Genomic DNA, 15,617 nt, shown 5'->3' with positions numbered 1-15,617 from the left:
GCCGCGGGTTGCTCATCCCTGTCTTAAATGATTAATTATAATGTGTTTAGTAGTGGATACGTTATGCATCAATCAATTTTGTTAATTAGATGTATTTATCAAAGTTTACTCAACACTATGGATCGATTTCAGTTGAAAATTTTTCTCTGTAACAATTTTGAGCAGTGTTTTTGACAAGGGATTGCACTGGAAAGAGAATTCTTTGCATTTGGAATGGCAATGATCAAAATTTCACAACTGCTTAACAAATTGCAACAATTTGCAACAATTAGCACATTTTCACTCTCTCTGAGCACCAGTTTCTCTCATTTTAACTTAAACCTTCTAATTCTCTCTAACAAATTGCAACAAATTACCACACATTCAATCATTGGCTGCAAAATTTGTTTGATCATTGACAATGATTCTCCGTTTAGCTCAGTTTCAGGATTGTTATTCTGTTTTAAGAAAATTAAACAGTCGTTATCTCTTGTAATATTTTAATCTTTCCCCTTTGACTAACTGCAAAATAAACTTTTTTTGAAACATATTGAAATTAGCACAAATGAGACTTTAAAATTGTGTTTTTCGAAGAATCTTATATCCATTTACATATTTCTGGGCAAAACAAGAAGAATTTCATCTTAGTTAAAAAAAAATCTATTCACTAAACACTAAAGGCTGCCCAATCAAGATTGCGCGTGGCACTCGAATAAAAAAAAAAACAGATAACCTCACAATTTTTTTTTCAAGAGCGATTACATTTACCCACATCTAAAAATGATTAAAAATCCAAAAAAGGAGGTACACTATTTTAGCGCTGCTTAGCAAGCTTACTAACAAAAAATAGCATCAGTGAGGCATTGAAATACTTATTTTGATTATAACAAGCGTTTTTAAAATATAAATTACGATTTTACACACTATACTGCTAAAGTAAGCAGTTCAATGATATTTTCGTATAACTGAATCACAACATAAACCATGAAAAATACCATGAACAATGATGCTTTACGGTTTTGATTGAATATTAAAAAAAAGTGTAATAAAATAAAACGATAACCGTGATAAAATCGAGCGTGAATTTGGCGATTATTGATAAAATCGAACAGTGATGAAATCGTAGAACTACTGTATTACTTAAAATGCCTTTTTAATTATGATATTTTATATTTTTTTGTATTATTTATTTATACTTCAAATCGAATTGTGTTGCAGTTTTCGGGTGAAAAATCTGTCTCAATTTAGGCTTTAAAAAAATCAACCATAAAAAACAATCGGCTAGTGATGAAAAGAGTTATTGATGAAAAACCAGTATTTTTTGTTCCTCCCGGACAAAATACCTTAAAATTTTATTCACGTTTGAGACTCAAGCAACCCCTCCCTATGGTCAGATCTTCCTGAAATTTGACATGTGACCCAAGGTTGCCGAAAAAAAATCTGTGTTTTTGAGAGAAAAAATTCTGAATTTCTGTGATTTTACCCAAAAATTCTGTGATGGTTTTCTGTGATGCTTTTTCCATTATTTTCATAGAAAATTCATGATACATTGGGTCTTTTTTACATTTAAGTATGGCAAAATCAATTAAAATAACATATTCCATCATACTGTTTTAAATTAAGTCAAAAAAATCTAAATTTTGTATTGGCTAAAAAATCATAATTTTGGAAATCAATTCTAAATTCAAAAATTCTGTGTAATCGGTGAATTTTTCAAAATTCTGTGTTCTGTGACACAGATTCTGTGATGAAAATTTGCTCAAAATTCTGTGAAATTACAGATTTTCCTGTGATTTCGGCAACTTTGATGTGACCTTCTGTTAAGCTAATAAATAATTTTGACTTGGAGCGAGTGAGATTTATCATGTTTCATTCTTCCTATACTATGCTAAGTGTACTGCGGTTCGTTAAATTATAAATAAACTACAAAAATTACTGTTATGATAAAGTTGCCATAACTTCTTCAATTTTCAACCGATTTCAATATGCAACCACTTGAAATCTTTGTTTTAAATTAAAATTTAAGCGCAGAAGAAAATCAGATTTTTTAAATGTTACCATCGAGTCGAAAACTTTTTCTGAAAAAAAAAATGTTCTCTAAAAAAATACGTATTTTATAATTTTTTCTATCACAAAGTTACGTATATCAAAAATACTGTTGATCATACGCAAAAACAGTGTTCAGGTGATCGATAGAAAATTTATTCACCTTAACTATGCAAAAGAGGAATTTCAAATTACTGTTATGCCGTCCGGGTATTTTAATCTAAGTACAAGAACTTTTTTTATTTCTTCCAAAATTAAATAATTGGAGCATAACTCAAAAACGGTTCTACTGAGATTTTTTTGAATATGGGTCAGTCAATCAAGTTCACGATTTTTTTTTTAAATTTTGTGAACTAGTGTTATTAATCATATTTGTGTAAATGGGCTTGTGATATAGCTCAGTTGGCAAGTCTGTTGTCTCTTGAGCCGATGTCCGCGAGTTCGAGCCCAAGAGTAAACATCGAACACAGTTGTACCGGATAAGTTTCTCAATAACGATCCGCCAACTGCAACGTTGATAAAGTCGCGAATGCCATAAAGATGGTAAAACGACTATAATCGAAACAAAAAAAAAATATTTGTGTAAACACCACTAGAATCGGTATAAAACCTCCCATCAGATGAATAAAATTTTCATGCATGAATAAACTCAAAATCCAATGAAAAGCTGAATTTAAGTGCAAGAAAATCTGAGAGAAATTGCAAATTGACAAAAATTTTGGAAAACAGCCACCTTTGAAAATTCGTCAAAAATTCTGTGTTTTGTATATTGAAAATCTAAAAAAGCAAAAATGTGCAAAATTACGTCAACTTTTCAATTATTTTTCAAAATTTATCTGGTACACAAGCAATTTTTAACTTTTTTTGTGGTCATGATTTTAAAAAAATCAATAAATATATCCTTATATGCAATGTGTAACTTCGAACTTCAGCTTTCTTGGACACTTTTTTTCCTTAGACTTTTTTTAAAATTTGGATTCAGGTTATTTATATAAGTTTTTCTTATATCAAGACTGAATTTCTCATTCAGGACAAAAGAAAATTTGCTTTTTTGAGTTGAGTCCAAAGTAGGTATACATTAGAGATGTACCGAATATTCGGCGCTGAATACCGCCAAAAACCGTTAAGCCGAATATTCGGCTCACCGAATAGTTGAGTTAAGTATTCGACCGAATAGGCCGAATAGGCCGAATATTTATTTTTTAAAATTAATATAAAAACAGACTTCTCAAATTTTTCAACTGATGTTGGAAGATTTTCTAAATATGCAAAGGTAATATTGAGAAAGCCAAAATCATCAAAAGCTTATGATTTCAGTTAAACATTTCAGATGTATCCGTGTATTTTTCACTGGAGATTGCGATATACTTTGATTATCGTTTATTCCAAATTTTCTTGGGCTTGCCCATGAACCAAATGAAGAGTTCGAAAAAAGCTAAACAGTCAGAACCAGGATGGCCACATATTTTTTTTAAACTTTCCGGATTTTACCCGGGTTTATTGAGACTTTTTTCGTAATCAAATAAAAAAAATAAAATATCTCTTAGAAAATTTAAAATTTTCTGTTAAAAAACGATATTAGAGTAAATTTATTGGTTGGATACGATTTGCACACTGCTGTTGTAATTCGATGAAAACTTTAAATTTCAAAAAAAATTATTTCTTTTTTCTCTAGTATTTTTAAGAATAATGCCTAGTTTCTGTTCAGATTTTCCCTTTTATTACAAGTTTAAAAAAAAATCGTTCGGACCCGGCCGTGTGGATACGTGTCGTAGAAGGTATAGTCTGCCTAAGGTTAAAGATCATCTTTCTTTTTGGCAAATTTTTTGATCACATCTACCAAAAATTAGACATCTAATTCGATATAAAAAAAACACAATTTCAAATAGCTTAACACCTGTTTTAATATGTTATGTCCCAGATTTACCTGGAATCCAATCTCTTTTGTGATAGACGTCCTAGATGCGACAAGTCATCTAATGTCGTTTCAGCTTATGTTTATATTTTGAAAATCAAGGAGACATCTACTTAAAAAAGATCTGATACATCTGGTTGAAAATGATCGACTGAAAAACATGAAGGGCATTAAGATGACTGAAATAGAAGATTTCTTTTAGAAATAGAAGTAGAAATAGAAGATTTCTATTAGAAATAGCTGTAGAAATAGAAAAATTTCTATTGAAAAATTAATTGAATATTCGACCGAATTTTCGTTTGGCCGAATAGTTTTTTTTAAGTAAGTCTTTATTAGCCTTTTAATCATTACATTCAAGTTATATTATTACAGTATATTAAGTGTTCAGATCAATTATGATCAGTTCAACTCTTTAATTTAGTAAATTTTAAACATTGTTTATTTGATTTAAATTTGCTATAGCAATAAATTATTTGATTTATAGGAGAATATCCTGTATAGAAAAAAAAATATTTATATATAAACTTAAGCCTAAACTATATCCTAAAAACTAACTTAATTGTAAAAAGAACGAATTTCTGCGATGGAAGACTGTATCGAGTTGCCTTTAAAGTTGGAGATGATTTTGTTGGCCATCTCTTCGATCGATTCAATGCCTGCAATCCGATGAAGATCTTCGGTGCAGTGCCAAGGTGGAAGCCGCAAAATCATTTTCAGAACCTTGTTCTGAATCCTTTTTGGCCGAATAGTTGAAAAGGTCAATATTCGGCATTCGGCCGTTCTCCGAATACCAATATTCGGTGGATATCTAATATACATCATCGGGTTTGAATATAATGACCAATTTCAAGTCTTTTTTGGTAATACCATTTCATTAATTTTCAACGTACTGAATGCGGGATGTTTCAAAACAAAATTATTCTAAGGCTTTCCCGAGCAAACTTTCTTTTTTTTACCTAATTTTGCTATCATGCCTTGTAATTTATCAGTATGGCCAGATAAAAGTGGATCAATGCCAAGATTTGGGTCTCAATTTCCATTTGTGAATACCTCAGTTAAGTCAAGTTCAGGTTTCACTGAAACCTCAATGATACTTTTTTTTTCTTTCAATGATACTTCGTTTTCTACCATTCGAAAACGCGATTTGAGAGCACAGAGATGACATATTTTGATGCGAGTGATTTCAATATTTGGCATCGTTGTGCTTTCAAAACTCTCTCGATTAGATTAATTTTTATTCATTTGAATAATTTTTAATGTTTTTATGTGTTCGGCATAGTGCGAAAAAAAAACTCTAATGATGCCTAGTTTTGCTATGCCAGAGAAATCAAAACAAAATAATGCAAACATTTTGCTGAAATGACTAAATTTTCGATTTTAATTTTTCGTTGCAGAAAATTATAGATACTAAATCATGCATGTTGATCTCATATTTCTGATCTATAAAAATCCTTAATGATGCATTATTTAGCTGTCGTTAGAAAATTAACACCTTATCGTGCTATCATTCACAATTAGTTAATGCTTTACATTGGTATTGGTTTTATGTCATAATTAAGTATTTTGATATTAAAATGGAACCTCGTTTTAGCAGCGATAGAAATACATCACCATGCCATCATTTTGGTATCAAAAGCTCATTTTGGTTTTTGTTTACTAAGCTGCTATCGATTTAGATATAAAAGTCTGCTCAGGATTCGATTAACTGGGATTCAATATTTTATTATCAGATTGCTTTTCAACATAGATCTTCTCATGTTTATAGGTAATGTGAGTATATTGCGATTCAATCGAATGCTTATTTCATCTAGCGATCGTCACCCAGATATTGAATAAAAGTGTTTGAGTTTTGCCTGGACCTTTTCACATGATACCTCCATTTTTTTTCTTTATTTAATCGTTGACTCGGTCATAAACTGTTAAAAAAAGTCTAAATATCTTTACCAAGAAAGAAAACCAACTCATTCCAAAACAAATTCTAGATAAGTTGTTTTTTCCTAAAAAAGTAAGATTTTTAAGAAGGTTTAGATAAGAGCACATGAGAAGTTAAAAAAAATCTATCACATGCATCGATAAAAAATGTGGAAATAGTATAATCCCTTTAAACCATGGTGTTGTTCTGGAAAAAAATGCTACATCTTTTTGCTCTGAATGGAAAATGATTGGTACAAGTTTTCGAAATAATATTTATTTATATTTTGGCACGAATGCCAAAGCGTTGGTAAAGTGTCACAAATAAACAAAAAAAAAATTTAATTTATAGAACCTATTAATATATTGAAATGATTGTTTAACATTATAAGGCCGGAACAAATATCAAAATTATTCATTTTGTCAGCCTCCCTCCCCTCTTCAATTTTTCCGAAAATTTCCCTGAAAAATTGGATAAATTCATCGAAAATTTAAATACTTGAACGACCGGAAGTCAAACTGTAGAGTTTGGATATCGTTTCCAAAACTCGATTTAAAATAACTTGATTTTTCGAATTTTTTCAATGCAGTTGTACCAAAAAAGTTTCTGTTCGATTGGTTTAAAGTTCTTTTGGTTTTTTTTCCGCAATCACACTCCCCACCCCTTTCGTGATGTTTCAACTTCAAGTGACAAAAGAAAGATTTCAAATTTGCTCCAGCCTTATGGGTACATAAATGTTACAAGACTAAAAAAATGCCCTCAACTACACTCCAACTTGAATACTTGAATCTCCCTTAAATTGTACTCAGGCTTTCAATTTAAGGAAGATACGCTCAAGACTTTATCTTATTTTGAGATTTTAAAACTTCCTCTTAATTTCCCGTATTTTTCTAGTTTGAGACGTAAATCACGGTACAAACATCCACAAAACTTGACAAACAATGAAATTTCAATTTTTTTTTCTTTTTAAGTGGGCTATTTGGTTTTCACAAGGAGGAAAAAGTTCGATGAAAAATTGAAACAAGATATTCACATTATTTTAGCTAAATTTAATTATATGATAAAAAAAAAGTAATGTAAGGCTTTGAATATATATCTGTATTCAACTTGCTCAAAGAAAACGTATGATTTTGACTTCTGAAAAATAATTCCCGTTAATATATTTTACCCCTTTTCTATCGAATTTTGGAATTTTAATAGAACTTCAAACCAAAAACAATCGAAACAAAATTCTGAAAGCAGGAGTTCAAATCCTTTAATGACTGTTTTGACATTTTCTATTGAATGTTTTAAAAACTGTGGCAGTTAGCTTCTTAGAAGATTGATATTCCTGATACAAGAATAAAGCATCAATCACAATGCTTGAATTATACCTTATCAATTGATCCAAAATAGATTATATCTTATATAAGTTTGCTGGTTTTACCGGTTATCAATGATAGACTTTTCCTAAGACAGATAAATTTTGGAATTTTATAATTGCAGAATCTAAATTCAAAAGTCTTGTTCTGTCAAAAAAAATTAATTCGGTTAATATTATCGAAATCTGTTTAAGTGTTACACATAATACACATAAAATTATTAAAACGAACCGAAAAGACGAATCTTTTTCTTTACTAAGAATTCCAGATTGCCAGGTTTTTAATAATAAATTAGGAAATGTAATGTCTGGCCTGGTTCCAAGGATATCGAGGAAAGAGAACACGGATTTTCCACAATCTAAGCCAAATCCAATAAAAACTTAAATTTTGTTTGCATAACTTATGATTTTTTGATCATGTTTCATCGAAATAAACTTGCAAATTTGGTTAATAGTTGTACAATTTTATTTGAGCACCACTGATGTGACTCCTCGAACGTTTCATAGGAACTGTAGTTCAATTTTGCTTTACAAAGTGATTGAAAGTACATCAACACATTCAATCATGAAATATTTTGTTTTAATCTTGAATGAACCATTATTATCAGTCTATCATAATAAAACACGATTTGTTCAATTACATCAGTTAATGGAACTGAGCTAACAGCTTTTCATATTTAAATTTATTTGAAATATCTTTTTTAAATTCAATTCATTACAAATCCTGAAGAAATTCGATCTGAAATATTTATATCATCATGCTGTATCTGGGTTACAGCTCAGTAAAATACCAGATCAGATCTTTTTTTTCAAAGCGCCATGTTTTATTTTGGAATATTGCATAAGCTATTCTTCTAAATGTAAAATGTAAAAATGTAAGAAAATAATAACTTAAATACCTTGTATTTGGTTCACAATATGAACAAATATAATATTTTTCAATTTTTCTCAACTGAGTATATAAAAGTTATTTTGAAGGCGTGTCCGTCGAAAAAGCTGAATTTCCAAAGAAGAAATAATAACGAGAGATGCGTTGATTAGCAAAATTTTGAAAACAGTCCCGAATCTGAGCAGGAATTGAATCCGAAATTCCTTTTAACGCACTTTGAAAGCTAGATTTCATTTAAAAAAAATTTAATCAAATCTTCCATCACATAAACGAAAAATAGAACAAATGAAAAGTATAACATTTTGGATGTTTGAAATTATTCCTCACACGGATAATAACAACCAGACATTTTTCTTTCCTTCCGATATGGCCCGAATTAAAACATAAATTGAACTTGCCGAATGTTCGATAGTTGAAGCTGATGAAGGTTCACACCTCACAGTTTGGCCTGCTTCCAATCCAATCAAATTTGAAATTTTTTTTTACCACTCCTCCATTGGAAGGTACCATTGCCGTCTGTAGTTCCGACTTCCTTTCGGATTGAGTAAGTAGCAAATTTTTCCAATATATTTCCTCACATGACTCTTTTTGCTAGAATAATTCTCGCCATTCAGACGACCCAGGATCAGCTCCGTACATCGTCGTCCTGAAGTCCCAGTTTGTGTTCCGCCGAATCCAACCATGTGTAGAATGCACTTGCAGCAACTTGTTCGGCAGAGTCACACTCAATCAGGACCGGCTCACTTTAGAAGTATAAGCAATTTCCTCGTGTCAAATCGAAACTTCATTGAAGGCAACCGGCAAGCGTTGCTGACGATGACGACGCCTGACGACGACGCCAACTACAACAGACGCTTTGATTGTGCCCCGATTGACAACATCTTTTGTAATTGAAGCTTTTTCAATGCCATGTTTTGGAAATTTATAAAAAAAAAGTGTGAGGATACCCATTCTACAAACAACTAATTTAACACCAAAAACTTTGAAAAAATCAATAGTTTAGGCACAGACAAACAGACGGGACACTCTTAATAAAATCTTCCCTATTTTTCGCAAGAATGATTATACTGCCATCTGTAGCCGACATTGCCTACCAATCAGTTTGTTACATAAAAATGAATCATGGTCACCTTTGACAATTTGACTTTCTTTTAAAACGTAAACAAACAAATTATCAATTGTATAGAGAAATTGTGTAGCTGATCATTCTGTTTAAAAAACTTTATCATACTTTGAACTATTGAAGTTGATGTACTGCTGATAACGAGTTTTAGTGGAGTACATATAAAAAACTCAAAGCTTGAACGTAGATCCCTGAAATTATCTGTTGAAATTGGAATTGTTAGCGGTTTGATAATTTCAGTCCTTCTTCTCAAAATGCTCCCGTTAGAATCAGAAAACAAGTGTTTTTGCTCTGAGTTAGAGAAAGGAAGTTTTTGAAAGCATCGGAGTTGCGGAATCTGAAAAGTTAAACACAATCATATTTTTTTCAACTGAAATCAACTAAGTTTTCGTGCACTTATAATCTAATTCGGGCGAAATTATATTTCAATTTAGTTCAGCTTTAAGTCATTCAGAGAACACAACGGGACGGTTGAAATAGGGAAACAGTAACGAAAGGAAGACAATTTTTTCTTTGAAACATATGATTTATTTAAATTGAGGTATTCAATTAACACTCTATGGATCTGCTAAAAACACGGTATTTCCAGGCACTGAATCCACTTTCAACACTTTTCAATTTGAGTAACAAGGCCCATTAAGTTTTGATTAAATTGATGAATCTTCCAATCGAAATCGATTCAACACAATTTGCCACCTTTCCTCACAACAGCTAGGAACTTGCTCTTACTGCTAGTGGACTGGTCTAGCGTTCCGGGAACTCTGATATTGAAAACTTTGTAAAGAAAAATAACGGGATTACAGCTCTTAATGTTGAACGACCGATTTTTTTGCAAACACCTAGTTTGTTTATTATTGAATTCGAAAAGCATGGATACTATGGTGATACCCATATGTACCTGAAATTGAAGGCTACCATGATTGGAAATCTTTTATCCGAATGCAGTGCACTCTGTTGGCGACGTTGCCTAGCTTCCAGAGCAATTTGCGAAGAATGAAAAAAGAGTGTCCTGTCTGTTTATCTGTGGTTTAGGATTAAAGGAATGGTTTTATTCTTTCAAATTCTCATACATCCTTCAATAATTTCCATTTGACCGAAACAGCTGCTTAATTTAGCCATGTTCTCAACCTATCGCCCTTGCAAATGCCTGATCATGAATCTCACGATGACCCTATTCATCATAAAGTTTTTCTTCTGTTTTTGTAGGTAGTGTGGTTGATTTTTTCCTCTTTCTCTCTTTCTTTCGCTTATTTTTTCGTCCACTTTGGGACAAAGTCCTCAAAATTACGGGACGACGAGACTGCGGTTGAATGAACGAAAGAACGAACGAACGAACGAAAACACAGCACGGTACATATAATTAATCTGAATATTAACGCGACCGTCTAATGGTATGATAATCGTTTTTTGATTATTATATTACGTGCTAAGGAATAAAAACACAGCATGAGCGCAAAATGACGGAGAAACCCGCCCGGTTTGGGGAAGACGTTCGAATACGATGCGATGGCAATGAACAGCTCTGAAACCGGTGAGTTATGGGAAAAAAAAAAACGAGAAAATCAATGCGTTCTCGGACGGAACGCAAGGCAGAAAATTGCTCAGAAGCGACAACTTTAGGTATGAATGCGTCTTTTTTATTGAGGCTTTTGTTTCACAATTCAGGTCGTAATTTAGCACGTCAGCTGGAGACGAAAGTTTGGTAAATTGAATAGCAATTGCGTTAACCAAACGAAAATTGAGTTCGAATGGGGATTTTTGCTCATACGAAAATCAAAAAAAATATTCCATGCTGGAAATCAATAATATTTTGTACATGATTTCTTATTTCAATATTCTCAAACAGACCTTCAATCCCTGAAATAGTCAATTGTCCCTTTTACTCTTCAACGTACCATAGTAGGTATCTGTAAACCACTTTGACGAATAAGGTGCGAAAGCGATTATGGAAGAGCAATATTTTTCTATCAGATTTGCATCAACAATCTCGGAAACCATACAGGCAGGCTTCCGCAAGCCCGGGAAGCGGAAATACCATGGAGATACATCATCTCATCTGCCTGTCCGCCACACATAATTCTCGACTCGTCTTCATCAACGAACGACCGACGACGTGGCTGTGTGGACCTCGGATGCCCTAACCCATCTCAATCCGTTCATCCGTCCTTCAGAAGCACAAGCATGGCTGGCGCTGGCTGACTCTGGCACAAGCGGCGCAATCATTTGCTCAATTTGCGGGTAACTTTAGAACACCACATCGTTAGCATCATTGTCATCATTTTAAGGGGCACCACCACCCGACTCGCTACTACTCGTAGAAAACTGGCAACGGGTGGACCATTCGCGATAACTGGAAACGTTCCAGTTGGGAAATGGCGGCAGTGGGATCCCTTTTATCCAGAAAACGGTGCACAGTGGGGTTGATTTAAAGTAATCAACGGGTAAAACCTCATCACTTTAAATAATATATTTTAGGTTTTGTGCGTCTTGTGTTTGGCAAAGAAAGGCGTATCAGCTTATCACTAATCAGTTTGCTAGTTTTTTGTCAGTAATTTAGTTTTTTTCTGTAAATTTTGATAAACTAGTTAGCTTATCAAAGTAGTGTCGTCATTGAATCCACCATCTTAAGATCACTTGTTGAACAACCAAGGGACCTTAATACTGCAAGACGAAGCTGGCCAACGAGCCTGATCGGAGATACGATGACCGAGCTGGCGGTAGCTCCTCTGCTGCCTTATGGTGTAAGGGGATGAAATCTTTCTGGAAAGGCCATTGGTTAAGAGCGTGAATGTCACCTACCTAACCTAAGGGTCCGGCGCCGATTGACTGACTGAAGATTCGGATCTTAGTTCGTAGAGAGATCTGGCGTGAGCGCCAGATGTTTCGGAGACTCGCAAATGCAAATCGGGCTTTTCTGATCCGGGTTTCGATGTCCTTCTTGGTACCACCATCAGGCGTAATCTGGCTACCAAGATACTGGAAGCACTCCACTGTCTCAACCTGTTGTCCAGCTACCACGAAATTGGAACGATTTTCTGTGTTGATTTCCATCGACTTGGTCTTTCCGACATTGATTTTGAGACCTGCTGCCTTGGAGCTTTCGGCGAGGTCGTCGAGTTTGCTTTACATATCTTGTTGTGTTTGGGCGAGCAAAACAATATCGTCTGCCAGGTCAAGGTCGTTCAGTTATTCAATCGCTGAAGGATTCCACGGCATTCCTCGGTTTGGTCTACAGCCAATCGATCCAGTCAAGATCTCATCCATTACGATGAGAAAAAGCAGCGGTGACAAAATATATCCTTGTCTCACTCCAGCATTTACCAGATGAATGTCAGTTGGACTGCAATTCTGCGTGGGTCGGAAGCCAGGACCTCGTGAAGGTTCAGGCTAGGGGTAAATTGACATGTTTAAAAAGTTGGCGATTAAACAACGGTAGCACTGAAATGCCGCCGGGTTGAATTCAAGAAAGGAAACGATGCAGTCATCAAGAGCACCACTCTCGGTGCAGACTGACAGTTGAGTCGGAGCGAATGAATTCTTCGTCGGAAGTCTTCCAAGTAGTTGTCAGCGTGTGCTGTGACATGCAAACAGAATAAGCATCATTTTTTTGGTATGTGACAAGTCAAAAAGCGGACCGGCAAACTTCACAACACACACTTATTTTTTAATTAGTTTTCATCCCAGGTGGTAAATCCATTTTACGGATTGCATTCCAAGGCACGGCGTCCCCCCAGTTTGCTACTCTGGGTCCATGGGTGCAATTGGATGACTCATGATACAATGCTAAGGAACACTGTACCCTCTACGCCATAAAGTCCACCTGGAGCCACTGACCTTTGTTCCCATCTCGAACTGTTTGACACACTATACTTCAATAGTGGGGGGTCAATTCGCACTAGTGCGCTCCAAGGTAACACTCGTTTCTAAATCCTCTGTCAGCAATACCTCATTCTAACACAACTCGATGCACAACCCCACCTCTGACGAGTTATTACCCACCATCTCATCGTGTGAAAGAGGTCCCCATGTAGAGCAACTACTAACTTTGTGGATCTAGTCCAAGAAGTCCAGCAACACAAAGCGAGTTGTCGACGACACTTTCTCTGTTTGAACACGCGGGTCAGGAGGCAAGCCTCCTAAGGCACGTGTAGGACTCAGACTCCTCTGAACTCTCTATTGTTGATTTAAGTCACCACTCAGTGCGACTACTCAATTTTCAAGTCGGATGCTTTACTCCCTGAAACGCTTTTTCTTACCTTATTCTCTGATCTTTTCTTATCGAACATCTCTTTAAATAGCTAAATTTTCAAATTTTCGGGTATGTTTTGAAAAAATACTATGCGATATGACGTTGGAATCCATAACATAATCGTTTTTATCGCAGTGCCGTCTAAGAGTCGTTTTGAGCTGCAAATCGCCAATTGGAAGTGAGTTATCACCACGAAGCCGCGAGTACAGGTCATTGCTGGGGATTTTTTTTTATTATCTGACGGGTTTGCGCCGGGGGTCTTCAGATTTTCCCCAAAATTGAAAATTTGGTTCATTTTTGCGACTTAAAAACACTTGAATTTTTTCAGATTTCTAACATTTTTATTTTTTGAGTTAGCTTCGGTTAGATTTTTTTGTCAATAAAAAATAACCATTTTTCAAAGCAACATAACTCTGTTATTTTTCAACGGAAAATATAAAATAGCACATCAAAATGCATTGAAATTGTATCAGCTTTCCAAATAAAATAGCTGGAAAAAAATAAATAAAGACCTTCAACATGAAAAGTTGTAAATAAACTTTAAATGGCGTCTAAAAGTACCGGCTGCACCACCGAATATTTTGCAAAAAATACCATTGAATAGCTCAATTTATGATGCAACTTTCATCTGAAGACACCAAAGTGGGCCATCAACTCCTTGAAGAGTTATGAAAGAAATAATGGCAACAAATCTCTTTTTTTGCATCGAAAACAAACAATGGTCGAACAATTGCACTAACATATGAAGTGAGCGCGTACTTCTAACAACATGGAAACAAAAGAACTTTTCAAAGCAGGTAAAAAACACTATTTTTTTTGTGCTTTGTAGAGTATTTGCAGCATAACTGACTTAAAATTTTAACCAAAATTCTTAGTATCGTATTGTTAATGTGATATAACAAATAATGGAAATGTTGCTTTTACAACTTGGTCATGCTATATAACTTATTAACTTTTCGATCAAAGTCATTGTGAAGCATAATCAATGCCGATAGTAGAAGGTTCAGTCCCTGTGTTTGGGATCACAAAAATGTGATTAAAAAAATGAAATATAGACGTGCTTTACATAGTTTTTATATCGGGAGCTAAGCACTGGACACCAAAATCCTTTCCCATTGATCATTAACAAAGAGTGTGGCACAAATGTAGAAACAATCGAAGAGCTCAGTATGGCCAGCCCAGGCTGTAAACAGCATCATTCCCATTGTAGGTAATATGACATTGAAAATATGATACTTTTACCGTATTCGTCTTCTCCATTCGCCCAGTTTTGAGGTTTACCATACTAAAACGAACAAAATTTGTCGTCAGTGTTTTGCTACCTCGATCAAACGAATCTTCAGTGTTCCACCGTCCATTTTAAATCAAATCTGGGGAATTACGGATGCAAAACTGAGCGCATAAACTTCTAAAAATGACAGCAAAATTTGCAAAACTTGTTGTGACCTGGTGCTAAACTGGGTATAAACGAATACGTTATTAGATTTTTGGATATAACATGAAGTCAGTTTAGCTGCAACACTGCAGAAAATCAGCTTTTCCTGTTTTGGAATACATTCTTAAATTGTGATCACCACTTTCGGCATAAACAAAAATCGTTTCTAGGTTATCATAATAAATCGTAAGACCTGAAATTTTCCTAATTTAGTTATTGGTAAGGTCGAGAGCACCATTTTCATTCATTATGGGACTGTTAATCGACCATATTTGAACCGTTTTCAAATCTACTCGCATAACAGTCGCATACAGAATATTTTTTTCTCACCAAGCTACTTTCTAAGACTTAAATTTGATCATTTTTGAACTTCTTAATGCAATTGTCAGAAAAAGAAACATACAAAATATCGTAAATTCCACATTGTAAGTTGAATCTTTTTACGATTTTTGATTGCATCCGATAGTTTTTCGCTCAGGAAGTTATTGCTAAGGAAGTCAGACCTGCTTTCGAAAACTCGTGTGCGTCATTCGACATCAAGTGAGTTTAATTTGTTTTAAATGATTCAAAGCAATAAATCAAAGACTATTTCGCCGAAAGAAGCATTGAAAAGTAACCAAATCCGTGGTATTTCATGGAACTGTTATTCGGGTATATTTCATATAGGACAGTCACAAATTGATATTTTTTTCGAAATTTGTAGAACAAA

The sequence above is a fragment of the Uranotaenia lowii genome, chromosome 2, assembly GCF_029784155.1.
Source record: "Uranotaenia lowii strain MFRU-FL chromosome 2, ASM2978415v1, whole genome shotgun sequence".
NCBI lineage: Eukaryota > Metazoa > Arthropoda > Insecta > Diptera > Culicidae > Uranotaenia > Uranotaenia lowii.
This window is presented reverse-complemented; position numbering follows the sequence as displayed.